The sequence below is a fragment of the Canis lupus genome, chromosome 13, assembly GCF_048164855.1.
Source record: "Canis lupus baileyi chromosome 13, mCanLup2.hap1, whole genome shotgun sequence".
Taxonomy (NCBI): domain Eukaryota; kingdom Metazoa; phylum Chordata; class Mammalia; order Carnivora; family Canidae; genus Canis; species Canis lupus.
Window position 1 is genome coordinate 20008457 of NC_132850.1, and position 7113 is coordinate 20015569.

At 42.4% G+C, this 7113-nt stretch overlaps 1 pseudogene; it reads right to left on the reverse strand.

Annotated features, from left to right (window-relative positions):
- Positions 1 to 495: 495 nt before the first annotated feature.
- On the reverse strand, positions 496 to 1857 carry LOC140602165 (histidine--tRNA ligase, cytoplasmic pseudogene; annotated as a pseudogene).
- Positions 1858 to 7113: the final 5256 nt, after the last annotated feature.

Below are 7113 nucleotides of genomic sequence, written 5' to 3' on the forward strand. Positions count from 1 at the left end.
ATGCATATTTAGTTCGACGGTAGAAGGCACCACCTTCTCTTTTATCCGGCTTGTCTTTGCTTGCTCTACTCCACATCCATCTTCTTTTCCCAACTGCCTGTAGACTTCATGTGCCAGCACCAGACACAGAAACAACTTTACACCCTTACTTAGGCCTCTGAACCAGCTCCTATAGTACAGTCACATCAAATCCTTATAATAAACTAGATATACGCTTATTTATTAATTACATATTTGTAATTAAGAAATACACATAAAACAAATATCCATATGGATTTGCTTAAACTCTGATACATAGTATGCCAAAGCATAATTTTTAAAAAGCTGCAAGTGTAACTCTCGTACAGGTACACCATGGGCATGACAAACTTAGTTTATTGATGAGGGAAAGAGCAAGGTGGCAAAGACTGTTCAAAGAAAAGATGCAGGAAATTGCTGTCACTAAGAGACAGGATGCTAGAATATGATTAATAATTTAGATTAAAAACTGGATGGTTTTATTTTTTTTTCAGTGGTTGAGTCATTTTATTGGACCAGAGCTCTGAGACAAGCTTTAGTCTCTCCTCCAGCAGCTTTTTCTGTGCAGATGCCACAAGCACTTGTGTCTCTGTGGTCCATACTTTCTCCTCCGTAGCCTCTAGCCTCTGCTCCACAATGGAAAAGATCCGCTCCACCCCAATGCTGAGCCCCATGCATGGCACCTTGCGTCCTTTAGGGTCGAACATGCCCACCAGCCCATCATAGCGTCCTCCAGCAGCCACACTGCCCACACCCAGGGGCTCTTCCCCTGCCTGCACTGGGGTTTGTAGCAGCACCGCCTCATAGATCACCCCAGTATAGTAGTCTAGCCCTCGAGCGAGGCTTAGGTCGAAGGTGATCTTGTCAGCAATGCCAAACAGGGTCAGGTATTCAAACAGTAGTTTTAGGTCTCCCAGGCCCTCCAAGGCCTGTTTGTTTTGGGACAGTTCAGGATCCTGGAGCAGCTGTTCCACTAGGGATATCCCACCATGCTGCTGGACGTAGTCCCCAATGTGGTCAGCTACCTCGGGTGCGAGGCCCTTCTCTCCCACCATCTCATTCTTTACTTCCTCCCAGGACACCTTGTCCAACTTGTTCCCTGAGGAGCAGATGGCACGGAACTTGCTATCAGGAGCACCACAGATGGCAAACATCCCATCTAGGATGCGCCTATCATTTACCTTGACCAGGAAGTCGCCTATCTGAAGGGATCTCAGGATCTCACACATGATCTCCAGGCACTCTGCATCAGGGATCATGGGGTCAAATTGTCCGGCAATGTCAAAGTCACATTGATAGAATTCCCGATACCGGCCTTGGGTCACGGCTGGGTTATCGCGCCATACACTTTGGCTATGTGGTAGCGTTTAATGTTGGTCAGTTCATTCATTGCCAAATATCGAGCAAAAGGAACAGTGAGGTCATAGCGAAGGGACAATAGCTCTCCACCCTGGTCCTTCAGATCATAGATAAGCTTGGAGTCTTCTCCATACTTTCCAGTTAGTGTTTCCTTTAGTTCGGACACAGGTGTATCAATTACTTCTGTACCATGACGCTTGAAGCAGCTGATGATGACATCAAACACCTTCTCTCCAACGGCCATCTGCCGGGGACTGTAGGCTCTTGTACCCTTGGGGTTTCGAGCACAAACTTCTGTTTCCCTTCATCAGGGCCCAGCTGTGCCTTCAATTTCAGTAGTTTTGCCACCTCCTCCTCGATCTGCTCAGCGCTGGCCTTCTGCTGCTTGAGGCCCCGCACGCGCTCTCCCTGAAGTCGCACTAGCTCCTCCAATGCTGCATGTTCTGCCATATTGCGGCCAACTGGCGCTGAGGGCTGTCTAGACCCAAAAACTGGATAGTTTTTAATTGCCTCTAAATTCCAGAGCTGCATTTCCAACAAATTGTTATGTTTCTTCACAGGGTATCTCTCAAGCATTTCGAGCTGTATGCCAAATAAAATACACCTCCTGCATCTTCTCCTTTCTCTCCTTCCCCCCGAAAAGATACTCTAGTTTCTATGTTCCCTTGGTAGTCAGGTCACCATGATGTGCATAAGGCCAGGGTGCATTAATACAGGGGAGCATGAGGACACAATTTCTTGGAACATTAATTTTACTCACTAGTTTTTTTTTTAAATTTTATTTACTTATTCATGAGACAGAGAGAGAGAGAGAGAGAGAGAGAGGCAGAGACATAGGCAGAGGGAGAAGCAGGCTCCTTGCACAGAGCCTGATGCAGGACTTGATCCCGGGTCCCAGGATCACGACCTGAGCCAAAGGTCAACCACTGAGCCACCCCGGCGTCCCGGTTTTACTCACTAGTAAGTAACACACAGCATTATTCTACTCCCTGGGTATTTGCAGGGCTCATTCCCTCACCTTTTAAATTTTTGATACAATATCACCTTTCCAGTGGTCCTGACCACCTACCTCATCTGACACGTAGTCTGTTGCTCTTCTGGTTTCCTTCACCCTGCTCTCTTCTTTTTCTCTAGCATTTAATATCTAATAATACCCAATATGATTTACTTCTTTATCATGTTTATTGTTATTGTCAGTCTCACCTCTCAAGAATGTCGGCTTCACAAAGGCGAATGTTTTTGTTTTGTTTACCAAATTATCACCATGGGATCTAGGGTAGGCCACATAGTTGGCACTCTGTAAGTATTTGTTCAATGAATGAATGAGTCCACGAATGCATTTTACAGCCACACAAGCACGGCTATATTTTGGTGTAAACTGCGAAAGCCGTATGAATTAAAATGTAACACATCAATGAAAATCCTTATGTTTTCTTTATAATTCGGTACGTGTTTTTTACCTAAAAATTTTAAAGGAAAACTTTTGATCCCACAAAAAATGGAAATCAGTATCACATGCTTTAAATAGAAGGAAACTCTACAAAGATTATGTGATTATTAACATAAATATTGTAAATCTACCACTTAAAACCTTCTTTCCACCGGTAGCATACACTGTCCCATACTTCAGGAAATACTAGTCTAAGACATTTAATAAAATTTGAGATTAAATGTTGCTAACTCCTAAACCTGGAAGGGATTGCAGAAACTAGCCCATTTTCAGAACTGATGATAAGGGGGTTGAGAGAGGTTTAAGTGACTTATTCCTAGCCATGTAATGATGCTTTGGGGCTTCCACTGCTTCATTACAGAGCTCCCATGGCATGTGTTTACCTGTCTATAACTGTGCCATTTGCAATTAGGCAAATCCTCTCCGGCATTTAGCTGCCTCTGAGCTTTTGTTCACCTTGAGCACTTCCTTTTGTCTTTCTGGCTCCTCCCGCCCCGCCCCCCCCAACACACACACAGACTAGACTCAACCGGAGTGCCAACCTTCTCCATGAATGCTTTGTGTTTCTCTGTGATAGCATTTATTGGTCCTCTCTTGCATTATATTATTCTCTTTTCGTACTTGTTTTATATTTCTCACTTTCCTTGAGCTTCAGCAAAGAGTGTGAGCACAGAAACAGCCATATTTTATACTATTCCTGTAGGATGCCAACCATTATGCCTTTGTAAGAGCTTGGGCTCAGTAAGATTTTTGCAATGACCTATATTGCATCTCATTACTATTTGGGAACAAAGCTGTGGAAAATGTGATGCTGGTGGTCTTTCTACATTCCGGGGTCCATCTGTTTGCTATTACCTGTTTCCTACCCAGTGTCGACACCGACCTAAAACTCCATCTGCTACTTCCTCTTCTCTTCCAACCTGATTTGGCACTAAATCCGTCAGACTCTACCTCAGATTTGTCTAGTCAGCATTGCTTGGCCCTAACGATTTTTACTAATTACTAAAGGTCTATTTGATTTTATGTGCCTCTTGAGAGACTCTAAGATGTGAGCAAGGTAACCAATACTGAGTTCAGGACAATGTGTCAAAACTATTTGGAAAGAAGTACTAAGCAAGCATTCAGGTTTGGAACTGGAAACATTACAGATGGGAGAGTGTGACCTTGGGAAACGAATTAACCTTTCTGGTTCTCAGTGTTTTCTCCTTTAAGATGAGAGAATTAGTTACAAGACCTCTAAAGTCCCTTCTGAATGTAACATCGCTGGTAGCAAATAATCAGCTTTTATGACAGCCTTAATTCCATTTCCTTCACCAATCTTTCCTGACCTCTATCACTATAAAAATGAATTCCTTACTTCAATTCGTACAGTGTTTAATTCTCAACTGTCTTACGGTAATGCCTTATCCTGAACTGTAGTAAAGTCAGCCTTGGTAGTTGTGTTGGCCTTACTCCATTATGTGGCCCTCCCTTAAGTAATGGGTTCTTGAAAGCACTAACAGCATCCTCGTGACTCGCCCCAAATGCCTAGCAAAGTGGGTTATATATAGTATCTGCAGCATGTGCTGAATTTCCCGACTGAGTCAATGAATGAGTGAACTGAAAAAGTATAACATCATGATCATTCTGTGCTGAAAGAGCTAAAAACCCAAAATGCTACTAGACGGATTGTATGATTAAAGAAATTCAAGAGCCGCCTGGGTAGCTCTGTGGTTGAGCATCTGCCTTTGGCTCAGATCATGATCCCGGGGTCCCAGGATTGAGTTCCATGTCGGGCTCCCCACAGGGAGCCTGCTTCTCCCTCTGCTTGTGTCTCTGCCTCTCTCTCTCTCCCTGTGTGTCTCTCATGAATACCTAAAATCTTTAAAAAAGAAAAAAAGAAAAATTTAAGCTAGGGTTATGAATTTTTTTTAATAAATTTATTTTTTATTGGTGTTCAATTTGCCAACATAGAGAATAACACCCAGTGCTCATCCCGTCAAGTGCCCACCTCAGTGCCCGCCACCCAGTCACCGGCCCCCCCACCCTCTTCCCTTTCCACCACCCCTAGTTCGTTTCCCAGAGTTAGGAGTCTCTCATGTTCTGTCTCCCTTTCTGATATTTTCCACTTATTTTTTCTCCTTTCCCCTTTATTCCCTTTCACTATTTTTTATATTCCCCAAATAAATGAGACCATATAGTGTTTGCCCTTCTCTGATTGACTTATTTCACTCAGCATAGTATAGAGTTATGAATTTTGATCACCATGGAAAGCAACTCCAGAAAATAAATGTTTAAACCCAATCACAACAGGCAGCAGGTAGCGTCTGTAGTATGTATAGGAGGAGAGGCCATGCTGCAGAGCCATCTCGAGCACAGATTCCAGAGGTGGTTGCCTGACTTTCATTGTGGCTCTAAAAATCTGTATGACCTCGGGAAAGTTAGGCAACCGTATCTCAGCTTTATCTTCTGTATCATTAAGTGCATCTACTTCCTAGAGGTACTGAGAGAATTAGATAGGTGCCTGGCCTGTGTTGTGTTCAATAAATGTTCACTGTTACTTCATAATCAGTACCGACATATTTCTGTATGTCTGTCTTTAGAACACAAACGGGAGTAATAATGAAAGCTCTCTCCTGAGAGCTCTGTGAGATTTTTCGTTAGATCTTACGACCATTGAGTATGTTCTACTTACATCATTACATCCAGAAAAAAAAAAAAAATCTTAACTTAAAATACGGTAAAAAGCATGCAGATATTTTAAAAGTGACCTGGATTCTTACTCATCCCAAGCCAGTTTAGTTTTCCAGTTTAAGAATCCTGGCATCCTTGCTTGTCAAAAAACTGGCATAACATGAACTGCACACTGTACTTATCTTCTTAATGCATGCACTTCAGGCAGAAAATTAATGAGCGTGCATACTCTCCTTTAATGCTTCAGAAAGCAAATTCTCTAGAATATTCTCTAAAAATATCATCCTCTTGGAGACAACCAAGTGATTTCCTCAAATCTGTCATTTGATGTGAGGCTGCAGTTAGAGAGTAGGGTGCAGACAATGGTTTGCATCCTGGCTTTACCACTTCTTAGCCACATACAACTGAACATGTTATCACATATTTTATTTTATTTTATTTTTTTAAATTTTTATTTATTTATGATAGTCACACAGAAAGAGAGAGAGAGAGAGAGGCAGAGACACAGGCAGAGGGAGAAGCAGGCTCCATGCACCAGGAGCCTGACATGGGATTCGATCCCGGGTCTCCAGGATCGCGCCCTGGGCCAAAGGCAGGTGCTAAACCGCTGCGCCACCCAGGGATCCCTGTTATCACATATTTTAAACATCAGCTTTTCCATCAGTGATACAAGAATAATAATAACATCCTTACTCAAAAGACTATTGTAAGGACTAATTAGGATCACAAAGAAGGTACTGAGACCAGTGTGTTAGACAATAAAGGATCAATATGTGGGATAGCTATTGTTATTTCTGATGAAGTACACCTGAAGTTATATCAAATAAACTGGTAAAAATTTAAATCCATTTAGGTAGACTGCATTTCATAAAGAGGTTCCAGTTTCCTACGATACCAGCTGATTGAACAAGCTGAGGATATTTTTTTTTAATTTTATTTTTATTATTTTTTTATTTTATTTTTTTTTCTGAGGATTTTTTTAAATTTATTTATTATTTTTTTATGAATGGCAAATTTTTGCTTACATAGTGGAGAGTCTCTGTAACAAGGTTCACATATCTGGGGATAGCGGTTTCACCACAACAAATCTCAGTATCATCCCTCTCATTGCTGGAAAACTGGCCGTCCATAGGATTGTTGCCTTAGATACAGGCAGTTATACTTTTTGAGTAAGAAGAAGAATAAGGGGATGCCTGGGTGGCTCAGCGGTTGAGAGTCTGCCTTCAGTTCAGGGCGTGATCCCATAGTCCTGGGATAGAGTCCCACGTTGGGTTCCCTGCATGGAGCCTGCTTCTCCTATGTCTCTGCCTCTCTGTCTCTCATGAATAAATAAATAAAATATTAAGAAGAAGAAGAAGAAGAAGAAGAAGAAGAAGAAGAAGAAGGAGGAGGAGGAGGAGGAGGAGGAGGAGGAGGAGGAGAAGAAGATATTGTAGTAAGGATATGAGAGTGTTCTTAAGGCAAGAGAATTTCTCGTGTCTTGCCCAGCAGAAGAGCTGTAAACCTTGATAGCACCTCCACCTGATGACATCTGGGGTACAGGGGCTGCTTCAAGGTCAGAATATGCATTTATATTTCCCTTTCCTGCCCCTTTCCCCAACTTTTCACTTCAT